At 40.6% G+C, this 16,374-nt stretch overlaps 1 protein-coding gene across 1 annotated transcript in view; it reads right to left on the reverse strand.

Moving 5' to 3' along the window:
* The window catches only part of MAK (male germ cell associated kinase), a 43,955-nt gene extending 42,687 nt beyond the window's left edge, over window positions 1-1,268 (reverse strand). Inside the window, exon 1 of the mRNA XM_057700369.1 lies at window positions 1,112-1,268. The gene's annotated coding sequence lies outside the window, so the exon portion shown is untranslated. The remainder of the gene's footprint in view (window positions 1-1,111) is intronic.
* Window positions 1,269-16,374: the final 15,106 nt, after the last annotated feature.

Here is a 16,374-nt window from a genome sequence, read left to right on the forward strand (position 1 = left end):
AAAGGGGAGCTTTTACAATGGGAAAACAAAGATTCTGTGTTAAAAAACAAATAAAAGCATGGTGCTTTGTGCTAATATTCACAGATTGTTTTGAAACGACAGAAAACCAAACCAAAAAAAAAGAAAAACCACCGCAACGAAGAGATCAAACACCCTTGCCCAAGGCCAGCTTTCAGTAGGCACAAAGTTGCCGCTTTAAAGGGAGATGAGGGTTTTCTCTTTTCCGGTGAACTCAGGGGTGGAGGCGATGAAAAATAGGCCAAAAGGCTAAAAAATAACTTTTGTCTCCACCACTATTTCGACTCTAGGAGTTACTTTTCTGGTTAGAGTAACTCCGATAACTTTGATTTTTCTCTAAAGTATTCCGTTACAGTTAGAACAAATGCCTGGTCATTTTAAAAGATTATCTAAACCCATGTACGTAAATTTCTTTCCCTGTGTTTAAGTTGACAATGTCCCCGTCGCATTTGCAATAAAGAAACAGTTTTCGCTCCCAGACGCTCTGATCGCTGAGCTTTTCCCGCAAACCAGGACCTTTAAAAGATTCCTGGGGCGGAGCCCCTCCGGTTTGCGGGAAGGGGTGGTCCCAGGGGCCCAGCGTGTCCGGCCGCGGCGGGCAGGTGATCCGCTGACCCCCGCCCCTGGCTCGGCGTGGGGACTGGGGGCGCCCGCTGGTCCACCGTGTGCGGGGATTCCGCTTCTACCTGGGAGTCACTTGGGATGCTCGAATGAAGGCTGAATTTGGACTCAGTTTCTCCTTCTTCTTTTCCTGTTCAATTCTGTAACAGTCCTGAACTCAATTACACTGCCTTCTCGAGACCCGATCCCTCCTCTCACTCCTAAAAGTAGTGTCCCCTCCAGTCCAAGCACCAAAGGGAGCGGGGCACGGCGGGAGGTGCGTCGGGAGACCCTGGGGTAGAGATTCGGCGGTGCGGGTCCTTCAGACTGATGGATGCCCGCGGTCATCCTTCAAACCAGGACTGACCCCGCGATCTAGGAGCGCAGGAAACGGTCCGGGGGTCCTCGGAGCGAACCGCCCACAGTAAGAGCAGGTTGTCCCCTCTGTCCCCTCCCCTCCTCGAATCCTCCTCCCTCCAGTTCCTTCCCCTACCAGTGTCCAGGCCCCTTCTCTCGGCGGAGGTTGACCCAGCTAGGACACGGCGCCGAGGGGACATGCCGGGCCGCCTCGCAGGACAGGCTCGGCTGGGTCGGACGGAGGGTGGCGGCCCCGCTGCCCGCTCGGGATTACCTGCCCGCGCCGGCCTCTTACCTTGTTCGCTCCCCAGTGAAGCTCTGGCGCCTTGTGTGTTTCATCTCCTAGGAAACCGCGGGGATGCCCACGCTCCAGAGCAGCCGGCCGCTTACACCCCGCCCACGGGGCGTGGTCGAGCGGAAAGGCCCCGCCCCGTGCACGCACGCCCCGCCTTCCGAGGGGCGGGGCTTCCGGGAACACCTGCGGGTCCACGGCCTTCGCGCTCTGCCTTGCCTTTCACTTTGGGGCTTGGGGGAGTCCTGATTACCTTCGCAGTTCTTTATAGGCAGGTGATTTGTTCGCCCTTTATTTTGTTTTCGTTTGTTCCGATTCATTCTACAAAGTCTTGATTTGCTGAACCTGGTTCCCAGACTTGTGAAGAGCAAGAGGAAGGCAACGTTTGCCTCCTGGTCCTTGTATTTGTTTATACATGTACAGCCCGGGGAAGAACTCTCTGGACTGCAGTTCCTTATACCGGTCAACTCCTCGGGTGTGTGTGAACTCGTGGGCCACACTTACAAGTTCATTTTCCTTATTCGTGCAAAGACCTTAGTGCCAGCCATGGCGTTAGATCGAGGTGATCCCGAGATAAATGAGTGAAGGTGTGCATCCATGAGTAAATAGTCACTAGCCTAGACTTGTGAGAGAAGGGCACACTTGTGTTATTACCGGGGACGGGGCGGGGGGAGCTCAAGTGCCCAGGAAAAACGGCCCATAAGTCAGAAGCGTGAGCCATGGGGTACTGATGTACCTACTAGTAGTTACCCGTTAGGTATCAGGCTCTGGACTTGGCACTGTGCATCATGCCAGGGTAGCAGGACAGACATGTTAATGGTCCTCTCGCAGCTTAGAGCCAAAAAGGCAGGGAAAGTAGGAAGCATAAGTTAGATCATGGAGGTCTTTTATGCCCGGTTATGAAGCCTAACCAGGCAGCAACCCCGGGAACCAATGAAGAATTTTCTACAGAGGAGAGATACGTTCACGTTTGCATTTCAGAAAGATCACAAAAGCAGCGGTGTGTAAGGTAGATTTCACCAGTGGGTTTAGAGGCAAAAGAATAAAAAGGAGTCTATGGCAATTGATCAGGAAGAAATGATGAGGATCCAACTATGGAAGTGAGGATGGAAATAGGCCACAGAGGGAGAGAATCCAAGGCATATTTAGGAGTTAAAATTGACAGGACCATGTGGCTTAGATGCATGGTGCCATCCCAGGGCTGGGACCCTAGGCACCTGCCTCAGGGTGGTCCCAGAAGTTTCAGGCAGAAGCCAGGGAAGGCTCATACCTAGGAGATCAAAATACATTGAAGTTTCAGGCAGAAGCCAGGGAAGGCTCATACCTAGGAGATCAAAATACATTGAACATGGATTGGAACTTCAGCCATGAAGCATCCCTACAGATGACTTTGACCATCTTAAAGGGCCATGGGGCAAGGTTGGGAATATGAGATCTGGCCTGTCTGTCAAGAAGCAGCTACTTCACTGCATTATGTTTAAACAGACTATTCAGTTCATTTGGTTCCTTTTGCAAGTAAGTCTAGAGTCTGTCCTGCTTCAGAGGAAGTCATAAATTATATCACCTCAAGTGTGTTTGCTTCTGTCAAATGAATTCCTGGAGCTGATCTTTATCGATATGTTTCTAGGCCCAGCAACTTTGTTTATATCTTTTATTCACTGAGTTGTAAGATTCTGCTGTAATGTGATATATCATCAAATTCCTGCCCAAAATGAAGTTCAAAAGCCCTGAAATAAACATTTTTAAATACTAGCGGGACATCATAAAGACAAGTGGCTATCAAAATTCCAATTTTCATTCCCAGCTTTTTTCATTTCTTAAAATGCATGCTTTTTGATTTGGGTCACAATGGGACATTTGGGGGAGGTTAAGTTTAAAAACTCTGGAAATCAATGCAGCTTTTTAAAGCACAGAGGTAAATGTAAGCTTCACATTTTTAGACAGCACACAAGTCTTTGATAAGCATAATTTTTAATTAGCTTCATTACAAATGGAGACATTAGAGGTATTTATTTAGATATGTTTTTTTAAATTTATTTATTTATTTATTTATTTTTGGCCATATCTACTGCGACTTGCAGGATCTTATTTCCCTGACCAGGGATTGGACCTGGGTCCCCGGCAGTGGAAGTGCAGAGTCCTAACCCCTGGACCGCCAGGGACGTCCCAGATATGTTTTTATTTAAATGTCAAGATTTACAGTTTTTTTAAATAGAAAAGAGTTTGTTCTCTTAAGTTTACCAGTTATAAATTAAAATTAGTCCAGTTCACTAGATGTTTTAACAACAATTCATGCTCATGTTTTTTACTTGTGCGCAGTCTCAGAAAGCCTAAGTCTTAGGTGAATTAGGACAGGTAAAGTACTTTTCCCTGAGGATACATGCTCACCCTTTCAAAGTAAAAGCATAACTGCAAAGACTAAGTGGCAATGCAGAAGGAAGCTGATTCACGCTCCAAACCCAGATGAAGTCCAGCAGTTGAATGTTTCTCAGGGACCCCAGAGAGTGGCTGGGGTATGGCTGAAGAAAAGAGGCTTTTCTGAAAGTCTGTGAAAGGAGCAGACCCCAGGTCCTACCCTCTATGCTGTCCAACCAGGTGACGCCCCTGGCTAGCACAGTAGAAGGCTGGATGAGACAGCTGCTGAAAATAGGAAGGTCAAGAGAGAATGTGCACTCTGAATGGTGAGACCCTAGGCCACTTTCTCTGTATGGCTTCCAGAAGGATGGCAACTGGCTTGTGCTAGAGGTCATGGAGTAGAACAGTACTCTCTGGGAAAATGGGTTGGAATAAGAAAAAATCCTGCAGGTACTGACAGTTGAGTCCCCTGGATTGACAATTCCCATCCAAATAAGGACTGTGACCACTGTTTAGGGCACTGGTTTTCATACTGGCTGCACATTGGAATCAACTGGTAAGTTTTACAGAAAGTGCTCATGCCTGTGTCCCACTCCTAAGTAATCTGATGTAACAGGTCTGGGGTACAGCATGGGCTTTGCAAGGTTTTAAACACACCCCAGGTGTTTGGCCAAGTTTTAAAACCATTAGTTTAGGGAAGACTTTAAACATACCTTTCACTCTGCACAAAGTCTGGTTAAATAGGTTAGTATAACCTACTAGTAAAATATGCCACCGTGTACACCAGTGTTCATAGCAGCATTATTCACAAGAGCCAAAAATGGAAACAACCCAATACCATTGATGGATGTGAATGGATAAGCAAAATGTGGTCTATACATATTATACACTGGAATATTATTCAGCCTTATAAAGAAATTAAATTCTGGGACTTCCCTGGTGGCACAGTGGTTGAGAATCTGCCTGCCAATGCAGGGGGCATGGATTCAATCCCTGGTCTGGGAAGATCCCACATGCCTCAGAGCAGCTAAGCCCATGCGCCACAGCTACTGAAGCCCGCTCACCTAGAGCCCTCACTTCCAAACAAGAGAAGCCACCACACCCAAGCACCGCACAAAGAGTAGCCCCGCGCTCACCACAACTAGATAAAGCCAGCGCACAGCAATGAAGACCCGACACAGCCAAAAAAAGGAATGAAATTCCGATAGATGCTACAATATGCACGGACCCTGAAAACATCATGCTGAGTGAAATAAGCCAGATACTTCATGATTCCACTTATATGAAATTCCTAGAATAGTCAAATTCATAGAGATGAAGAGTGGAATAGAGCTTACCAGGGACTGGGAGAAGGGTGCCTGAGCAGTTACTGTTTAATGAGTATAGCATTTCAGTTTGGGATGATGAAAAACTGCTAGAAATGGATAGTGTGATGGTTGTACAACATTGTGAATGTTCTTAATGCCACTGAATTGTACACTTAAAAATGGTTAAAATGATAAGTTTTATGTATATTTTAGAACAAAAAAATATTTAAACCAACAAAAAAAGCCAAATAAGGACTGTGAGACACTTAAGAGGATTCTGTGACTCAGAGGAAACAAAAACAATACAGGGAACTTTTTTTTAAAAGGCAATACAAACCAAAATTATCATTAGTATTCTCCAAGACATAAAGAGAAAATATTGTATCCGTGGCTGTAACAGAAAGAGGATCCTATAAAAGGAACTAATATTCAGGGAATAATAAAGAGCTCTTAGAAAATAAAACTAGAGTAGCAGAAATCTAGAATAGATTAATAGACTAGTTGAAGATAAATTTAAGGAAAACTCCTGGAAATTAGGACAAAACAACATGTAGCTTTTTAAAAAATAAATGAGAGAAAAGGTTAGAAAATAAGAAGATCAAGTCTTTCCTCTAACTAATGAATGTGTGGAAGAAAGAGGAAGTGGAATCAAAAATCAAAAAGCTAATACAAGAATAGTACAGAATTGAAGGATTCTTGTTTCCAGATTCAAAGAGCCCACCAAACGCCCAGTAAAAGAATAGGAGGAAAACCCACACATCACTGTGGAATTTCAAAAAATTATTGATAAATAGAAGATTCTAAAATCTTCCAAAAAGAAAAAACAAGTCACACACACGTGATTAGGAATCACAGTGGTAAATGATGCTGGAAATTGGGAAAATATCCAAGCAAACAAAAAACTATTAGAAATGAAGAGACAGTAAATTAAATAGGTGCCCATTTCCACACCTCAGCAAACACAATTCCAAATTTCTAACTTTGGAGCAACCTGCATTGTATTGACAGTTTCTTCAATTTTCACAATCACTTTGTAGATAGGCTGGAAACCAAATGATAAATGCTAGAAGAGGGTTATCATTGGATTTGATCAGTGGGTATCACTCTTGCCGGCTCATTTTAGGAGAAAGCTGTAACATCAAAATGTGCAGGGTCACTATGTATTTCTCTGCTGTCTGCATTACCAGCAAGGGGTGGGCCATTAATAACCCACCTTGGTTCACAGTCCTTCCATAAACCTGAAGGGGTTTTCCTTTCTTTTTTAAAAAGTTTATTTATTTATTTATTTATTTTTGTTTTTGTCTGTGCTGGGTCTTCGTTGCTGCACCTGGGCTTTCTCTAGCTGTGGGGGGGGGGGGCTACTCTTCGTTGTGGTGTGCGGGCTTCTCATTGCAGTGGCTTCTCTTGTTGCGGAGCACGGGCTCTGGACATGCAGGCTTCAGTAGTTATGGCACATGGGCTTAGTTGCTCTGTGGCACACGGGATCTTCCCGGACCAGGGCTCGAAGCCGTGTCCCCTGCATTGGCAGGCGGATTCTTTTTTTTTTTTTTTATTTGAGGATTTTATTGAGATATAATTGACGTACAATAAACTGCATATATTTAAAGTGTACAATTTGATATTTTTTTCTTGTTAGTAATGTATATATGGCAATCCCAATCTCCCAATTCATCCCACCCCCACCCCCCCACCCCTGGCCCCTGCTTTCCCCACTTGGTGTCTGTATGTTTGTTTTCTACATCTGTGTCTCTATTTCTTGGCAGGCAGATTCTTAACCACTGCACCACCAGGGAAGTCCCTCTTTTTTTCTTTAAGTGCCTTGGCGTGACCCTCAAATGGATATCCATCTTCAAGAATATAGCATTCTCACCAAACACTTTCCATTAGGTTTAAAGGACTTCTTTTTAGACTATTTGCCTCTCTCCGAAGTTATTTCATTTCTAGAGAAGTATCCATAGAGAGGCTACTATTTTATTCTAGGAAATGCAAGGAATTTACTTTCTAAAAATTTGAGGCAAACTTTACATACATTGAAATGCCAGGCCTTAAGTGTAAAATTAATTGGGTATTTATAAATGTGCACACCTATGTTATTACCACCTGGATCAAGATATAGAACACTCTCATCACCCCAGAAAGCTCTTGTGTCCCTGAACAGCCAGTCCCTATACCCTTTCCCCGCAGACAAACTTCATCTGGTTTTTATTATCATATATTAGTTTTGCCTGTTCTCGAACTTCATGTGATTGGAATCATAGAGGATTTAGTCTCTGGTGCCCTGCTGCTTTTGCTCAACCTAATGTTTTGAAATTCGTCTGTGTTGTTGTGTTTATCCGTAGTTGATTTTCAAAGTTACGTGGACTAGTAGTCCACCACGTGCATTTGCCATCATTTATTCATTCATCTTCCTATTGACATTGGTTAATATAAATAAAGCTGCTATGATAGTTCCCGTTCAAATCTTTTAAATGAAAATATGTTTTCATTTCTTTTGAGTGAAATGGTAGGATCATAAGGGAGGCATATGTTAAGCTTTAAACGAACTACCAGATGGTTTTCCAAAGTAGTTGTAGCATTTAATTATTCTACCAGCAATGTAGGAGAATTTAAGTTTGCTCCACTTCCTGGTTAACATTTGGCACTGTCCATTAAAAAAAAAAAAAGCTAGCCATTCCACAGATTGCAAAAGTTCTCATTTAGTTTTAATTTACATTTTCCTGATGACTAATTATTTTGGGCTTCTTTTCACGTATACATTAGCCATCCATAACGTTTTCCTTTTTGAAATGCCTATTCAAGTTTTTTGGGAATTTTTTACTAGGTTGTTTGTCTTGTTACTGATTCACTTGAGTTCTTTATATATTTTGTATACAAGTTCTTTGTCAGAGATGCGTTTTCCAAATATTTTCCCTTTGTGGCTTGCTTTTTCATTTTCTTAATGATGTCATTTGATGAGCAGAAGTTTTAGATACTGATTGATGTCCTCTTTATAAGCTTTTTTCTTTAACAGCTAGTGCTTTTCATGTCCTAAAAAGTCTTTACCTACCACAGGGTCACAAAGATATTCTTCTGCTTTTTCTTCTTGAAGCTCTATAGTTTTAGCTTTTACACATAGGTCTATTATTCATCATAAATTAATTTTTTTGTGCAGATGTAGGAGTTGAGGTTTATTTTCCCTCCAGGTGGATATATAATGAATTACATTAATTTAAAATATGTTAATATTAATATTTATTGGCACAATTATAATGATCAGTATTAATATTTAATGTTCATTATTAACATATGCTAATATGTTAATATAACAGATTATATACAACAACTATTTAACATATTACATTCTAGGTAACTGGATCATTTTTTTAATGAGTTTGAAAGGTTTTTTTTCTTTTTTTTAATTGACGTATAATTGATTTACAAAGTTGTGTTATTTTCAGGTGTACTGATTCAGTTATACATATATGTATATGTATATATATAAACATACATCTCTTCTTTTTCAGATTCTTTTCCTTATAGGTTATTACAAGATATTGAATATAGTTCCCTGTGCCATACAGTAGGTCCTTGTTGTTTATCTATTTTATATATGGTTGTATCTGTTAATCCCAAACTCCGAATTTCTCTCTCCCCTGCCTTTCCCCTTTGGTAACCATAAGTTTGTTTTCTGTGTCTGTGGGTCTATTTCTGTTCTGTAAAGAAGTTCATTTGTATCATTTTTCTTAGATTCCACATATAAGTGATACCATATGATATTTGTCTTTCTCTGTCTGACTTACTTCACTTAGTATGATAATCTCTAGGTCCACCCAGGATTACATTCATTTTTTAAATGTTAAGTCAAAGTAATAAACCCCAATTGAAAATGATGTATTATCCTTTTTATATACTGTTGGATTCAATTTAATAACATTTTCATAAGAATTTTTCAATTATATCCATGAGGGATATTGATCTAAAATTTTTTTTCTTGCAGTGTTTTGTCAAATTTTCATATTAGGGCTGTGCTAGACTTGGGAAAACAGTAAGGAAGTGTTCCCTCCTCTTATTTCCTGAGGGAATTTGGGTAGACTGATACTATTTTTTTTCTAACGTTTGATAGCCTTCAACAGTTTGATTATCTAGGCCTAGAATTTTCTTTGTGGAAAGTTTTTAATTACAAATTCATCTTTTAAAATAATTATAGGGTGGTTCATAATTTTTATGTCATTTTGCATCAGTTTTGGTAAGTTTCTTTCAAGGAATTTTCTCGTTTCATCGAAGTTGTCTACTGTGTTGCCTTCCAGTTGTCATAATTGTTCCTTTCATCCTTTGGGCGCCTATAGTATGTGTCTTTGTTGTGCCTACACTCTTGAAACACATTTCTGCTGTGTATAGAATCCTGGGCTGACGTGTTTTGCTTTATTTTGTTTTTCTTTTGGAAATTTGAAGATGTGATTCTGTCCTCCATTATTTCTGATGATAAGTCAGAAGTTATACTTATCGTGTCTCCCTTCTTTTGTCCAAAGATGTTAAGATTTTCTCTTTATTGTTGATCTGTCAGCCATCTGACCGTGATGAGCCCACGTGTGACTCTCTTTGTATTTACATTTTGGGCAGGCACTGAGCTTTTCGAATCTGTCTGTTGATGTTTTTCCACCAGTTTTGGGAAATTTAATACAGTGCTAATTTTTGTTTTAAGTAGTCAATTATATTACTAATTTGTGGATGCCTGGTATTGCACTGGTTTTTTTTTGGGGGGGGGTTGGCCACTTGGCTTGTGGGATCTTAATTCCCCCACCAGGGACTGAACCCAGGCCCTGGCAGTGAAAGCACCAAGTCCTAACTGCTGGACTGCCAGGGAATTCCCTGGTATTGCACTTCTAAAGATGGGTTTGTTTTGGTTTTGTCATTAGTTTTAGGGTACATTCTTTGGACCTAGGATATAACCATTACTCCCTATGGCCCTTCTAGGGTTTCGATGGAAAGCTTACAGTGTTTGCCAGGCCCTTCTGACTTGGTGAGACTAAACTCCATGTTCCATCTCCCTTTGCAGCTGACAGACGAGATGGTTGTTGTGTTTCTGCAGCTTCTCCAGCTGTTGCTTTAATATTCTCCTTGGAGCCTCATCTACACAAGCACAGGTCAGGGGTCAGCCAAGGATTTAAAATGAGTTTGTACCCAGATTTAGGGGCTTCTTCTCTGTGGCTTTTCCTTTCCAAGGTTCCCCCTCTCAATTTCCAGCTGCTCTGGCAGCCTCAGACTCCATCCTCTGACAAGCCAGAAATGCCACAGTGGTTCTGTTCCGGTTCTAGCTGCCATGTGTCATGTGGACTGGGACATGCCCTGAGGAGAGAAGCTGTGTAGACGTGGACCACAGCCATCATGGTTCCCTTTCCTCTGGGGTCCAGTCCCCTCCAATTTCTTCTTGACTTTGGTGATTTTTCCAGGACCTTCAAATAGCTAAGCTTTATATTTGTCCAGAGTTTGTAACTGTTACCTGAAGGAGAGTTAGTTCAATACAAGCCACTCCACCATTTCCAGAACTAGAAATTCAACAATTTACTTTTGAATGCTGATACTTCAGATATTCCAGAGCAATATTGGATTCCATGGCCTTAATATTCCTATTTGTATTTTGATTGACTGACATGTAGATGTGTAACAGCAAAATGGCAAAATGTATATTCTGAGTCTCAGTATAACATCAAGATTGACAGTGACTTAATGTAATCATTATTTGGGGGAGTCCCTCCTATACACCCTCATCCTTGTGCTTTCTGTAAATTGTTTCATCCTCATATAATCAATTTTTCAGTGGTTATGTAGCAGGAATTGTCAGTGGCAGACAGGACAGTGATGCTATAAGCAGGAAGCAATGTTTATTGCACTAGCACAGCCTCAGCGGATTCATGTCCAAAGGCTGAGCCCCGAACACAGCAGGGCATCACCTTATATACTTTTGTTAAACTCCTATACATTGGAATTTTTTTGTCTCCCAAATAAGGTAACAAGCAAAGGAGCCTGTAACTTAGTTGGGTACTTCCCCTTCTATGGCCTTTGGACTGTTGCTAAGTTACAGAGTTAGGCAGGAGTTACATAGTAACAGAATTATGCAGGAACCATGGAGAGGGGCTTTAGAGTTAATGGGCACATAAAGATAATGGCAGGATCCAACTGCATTGCTTTCTAGTTGAGTTGTGGCCTCTGTTACTTTGTTCTGGGGGAGCTCCCACCACAGTTAAACCTCAATGGATGTTTCTTCCAATTCTCCTTACAGGATGGAATGCTGAAAAGTGTGTATATTTTTAAACTACCAGCATATTCCTTATCAAAGACTAGCAGCATATTTCAGTACTTGATTCCTATCAAGGCAATGGCTGACCTAGCAGCTTCATGGTTCTCTAAGACTGCATTTCACATTTGAGCTTTTCCTTTCCTAGGAAGATAAGCTTTCTTGAAGATGTCATTACATAGCCTTCTCAGAATTTCCAACTGATAATATTCTGTAAGCCTAAAATCAATAGAGAATCTCTGAACTTCTTAGTACTTAAGATCAGCAACAAAATAGTTGAGAGAACAGAAAAACTTCACACTTTATATGTCCTATTTTCAAAAAAAAGTGTTCTATTAAAAATATCTTTCAAAAAGTAACTTTTTAAAACATTGAAGTATAGTTGATTTACAATGTTCTGTTAGTTTCTGGTGTACAACACAGTGGTTCAGATATATATATGTGTGTGTATATATATATTCTTTTTCATATTCTTTTTTTTTTTTATTTTTTTGGGGGTACACCAGGTTCAATCAACTGTTTTTATACACATATCCCCATATTCCCTCCCTTCCTTGACGCCCCCATTATATTTTATTATAAGATATTGAATATAGTTCCATGTGCTATACAGTAGGACCTCATTGTTTATCTATTTTATACATAGTAGTGTATATCTGTTATCCCAAACTCCTGATTTATCCCTCCCCTCCTTTCCTTTTTTGTAACCTTAAGTTTGTTTTCTATGTCTGTGAGTCTGTTTCTGTTTTGAAATGTCCATTTGTATCTTTTTTTATTAGCGATACAAATATAAGGGATATCACATATTTGTCTTTGTCTGACTTGCTTCACTTAATATGATGATCTTTAGGTCCATCCACGTTGCTACAGATGGCACTATTTCATTCTTCAAAACTTATCTTTGGTGTTCCAAACAGAAGGGTTAGTGGGTCAGTGATGGCTGCTGTGTTATATTTGTGAGGTAATGATACTTTATGTTTGAATAGCATTTTACAACCTACCAATGCCAAGTCTGATTGTATGCTGATGATTCCCAAACTTGTATCTCCAAATCTATGCCTCCATCCTGAACTCTAGACTCTTATACACAACAGCTTACTCAGCACTTCACTTAGAAATCTAGTAGTTTGAACTTAACGTGTTCAAACTCACCTCTTAATACTCGCTCCTTGCCCACTTCCCCAAAGTGCTCCCCCTTCAGCCGTCCCCATCACAGTATATACATATATCATCTCTTGCTCCATTTCTACTTTTTTAATTTTTTGGCTACACTGTGTGGCTTATCTTAGTTCCCCGACCAAGGATTGAACCCGTGCTCCCTGCAGTGGAAACATGGAGTCCTAACCACTGGACTGCCAGGGGATTCCCCATTTCTACATTTTAGAATTGATTTCTTACTTAGTTTAGAATTTCCCTTGGAGAACACTTGAAGAGTAAGAGGTAATTGTGGGAAGTCAAATTATATTTCTCCATTCTTTGCTGGATTATTTAAAGTAGACATATTTGTATTTTTGAGAACAACTTTTATATTTATGGTCCAAGGAATACTCTAGAAACTCAAGCTTTTGGAATGCCTGATGTTACTAGACAGCAGCCATTTTTGATTTACGATCTATTACAAATACCTGAGAAATCACCTTGAAATTATTTTCCTGACATTCGCACAACTGATACAGGTCACTGATAACATCTGTTATTCTGTCACCACTTGCTACACCCTTCAAGTTCAGCAAATGCTTGGTATAACATTTCACAGACTCAAGGCAACTTGTCCTCATTAAAGAAATGAATCTCATGACAGGGTCTCATGATAATCATGGGTATCTCTTCAATATTTTCCACCAGCAGTGCAGAGTATAGAAGAATATCATTAGCTACCAAATAGTAGCAAAGTAAGAGTTACAGATTACTATGGTAAATTTACCAAGCTGACCAGTAGACAAAGTCTTACATACATTAATTTTATGTTATTAGTTCTTTCTTCTCTACATAAAACACATTTTAGTTTTTTAATGAGTAATCTTGTCTAATCTTAAATTATGCTAATTAAATTTTGTCAAAACAAACCAAGCCTTTAAAGTGTAAGTATTCTAAACTGTGTTTTACGTATAGGCAGTTTGTAAGTCTGACCTGAACTTTTGTCCAGAGTGAATCATAAAAGAATACAACACAGGAGATGTGTGATGGAATTGACATTGAAATGTTGGAGTCTTACCATCTGTCTTCCTTCTGAGGATGTACTGAGTCCCATTCTCAGGGGGCTGAGCTTCATTCATGGATTCCAAGGTCTCTATGACAAACTGCTTACGCTTAATCTGATGTGTTTTTCTCCAGTCTTTTCCTCTGTATCTTAGGTGGGTTGCTTCTAAGCAAACTTCTAGACCACATCCTTTTCTTCTGGCTCACTTTCACTCAGTTATTTCAGATTGTAAAGCACATGTGTAAAGCACACGTTCCCCATGTTTCTGTACAAATCCGCCAAATAATTTAGAACTTCTGCCCCTGCATAAGGAGGAGAGATTTCAGTTCTCCTGCGGGTAAGGAACTGCAGCCCTCAAGTCTTCCCACAAAAGGAACTGCCTTCCCCATGTTCACAGTGTACAGCAGAGCTGAGTCCAAATCCCAGCTCCCACTAAACAGCTGTGGGAGCCCTGGCAGAATCCTTTCTCTGCTCACAATTTTCAGTTATGTCTGAAGCCCACATCCCTAAATGACACACTATACTACAATGCCACCTCTGCTCAAGGTGACTGCAAATATTTCTAGATTTTATCATGTCCCATCTGAGTCTTTTCTTCTAAGCTAAATATCCCTGGTTCCTTTGATCCACCTTTATCAAGGAGGATGGTTAATTTTATGAGGTTATTGGCTAGGCTAAGTTGTTTGGTCAAACATTATTCTAGATGTTTCTGTGAAGGTATTCACAGATGTGATTCACATTTAGATTGGTAGACTTGCAGGAAAAGCAGCTTGCCCTTCATCTTGTGCCTGGGCATCCAATCAGTTGACGGTCTTAAGAGGAAAGACAGAGGTTGCCTGAAGAAGAAGCAATTTTGCCTCAAGATTGGAACTAGAAACCCTGCCTGAGGTTCCAGCCTGCTGCCCTGTGGAATTTGGACTCAAGACTGTAACACCAACTCTTGCCAGAATTTCCAGCCTGTGGGCTTGCCTTACAGGTTTCTGACTGGTCAGACCCTGCAATTGTGAGCCGGTTTTAAAATACCAATCTCTCTCTCTGTCTCTCCTTCTCTCCATATATATATATATACACACACACACACTCATCTGATCAAAATCCTATACAAGAAAAAATGCCTTTAAATAAGACATAAGGAGGACATAAGGTTTTTGAGACATAGATAAGGACATTTTTGTCCTTCTAGTGGAAGGCTCTGCTCTAACATTCCTTTGTGCCTGGGATTTTGCTGTCAAAGGTGGGACCCAGGAGGTGGAATATTTGTTCTTTACTTTAAATAGACCTTATTTTTTAGAAGAGTTTTACATTTACAAAATCATGGAGAAAACAGTAAAGATTTCACATGTGTCCTGCACTCAGTTTCCCCTGTTATTAACATCTAACATTATATTTGCTATAATTAATTGATACTTTTTTTGGGGGGGCGGGCCGCACTAGCAGCCTGCAGGATCTTAGTTCCCTGACCAGGGATGCTCCCTGCAGTGGAAGCCTGGAATCTTAACCCCTGGACCACCAGGGAAGTCCCAAATTGATACATTTTTAACTAAAAGTTTCTACTTTATTTAGTCTTCCTTATTTTTTTCCTAGAGTCCTTCTTCTTTTCTAGGATTCCATCCAGGATACCAGGTTACATTAAGCTGTCACATCTCTTTAGACTCTTCTAGACTGTGAGCTTCTCAGACTTCCCTTGTTTTGATGATCTTGAGGTGTCCTGGTCAGGCGTTCTGTAGAATGTCCCTCAACTGGGGTTCATCGGTTGCGTCTCTCATGATTAGAGTGGAATTCTGTTTTGGGGGAGGAAAACCACAGAGGTGATGTACCCTTTTCATCACATTCTATAATGCTGTCAACCTGACATCACTGTTGAGGTTGACCTTGAGCACCTGGCTGTCAGACGTTTCCACTGTAAATTTACCTTCCCTCCCTCTTTGGAAGGAAGTCATCATGCACAGCCTACTCTTAAGGAGCAGGGGTTTTGCTCCATCTCCTTGAGGGTGGACTATCTACATCAATTATTTGGAATTATTCTGCATGGAACATGTTTCTGTTCTCCCCCATTTGTTGGTTTGTTTATTTATTTAATCAGGTATTTGCATCAGAATGGACTCATGGATTTTTAAAAATACTTTCTGTTGTAATCTAATACTAATTTGTTTCTTAAGTTGTTCCAGCTTTGGCCGTTGACTCCTGTATCCTTTTGACCTGACTCCGTCATTGTAGGGTTTTGTTGTTTCTGGTTTGCTTGTTTGTTTGTTCAGCACTGCCTTACTTTATGGCATTACAGCATGCTCCAGGCTCATCTTGTTTCACTTGGAAGAAGAGGACAGCTGCTTTACTGAGAGGATGCTTTACCCTTTAACCGAGCCCAACACAGGATGGTGGAGAGGCTCTCTGCTTCCAGGCTGGGCACTGGCAGCCCTTAGTGTTCTCCCTCTCTCTCCCCTTCTCCTTTTTGCAACACAAGGTCTCAAGTCTCTCAGCTTCAACAGGAGGTGGTGGTGACCAGCTGGCATGTGGTACCCAGTAGAATGATGGGTACCAAATTCCTTCAGAAAGGACATTCATTGGAAGCTAATGTCCCAGTCAGTATTCTGAATTTGCTTTTATTTAAAACAATTTATAAAGTTTACAGCAATTACTATGGGATGTGATGGACTGTTGGTTTGTTTTATTTTGTTTTATTTTAACTCATGAGGATTTCTGCAAAATTTTGATAGGCCAGTATTCATTTTATGTTCATAACAGCATCTTGAGGAATATTCAGTTTGTCTCTGCCTTAAATTACTACTGCTGTGATAGAGTTGGGCAGAAAGGAGATCTTTTTTTGTTTTATTTCAAGGTTTCACATTTCTGAATTTAATTCTTTCTGGAATTTTCCGAACTCCAGAATCTTCCTTTTTCCCATTCATAAACCCATAGCCTTCATTCCTTTTTTGCCTCTCACTGTGTCTTCTCCTTGTCATCCTTGTGATTT

This window comes from Hippopotamus amphibius, chromosome 11 (genome assembly GCF_030028045.1).
Source record: "Hippopotamus amphibius kiboko isolate mHipAmp2 chromosome 11, mHipAmp2.hap2, whole genome shotgun sequence".
Classification (NCBI taxonomy): domain Eukaryota; kingdom Metazoa; phylum Chordata; class Mammalia; order Artiodactyla; family Hippopotamidae; genus Hippopotamus; species Hippopotamus amphibius.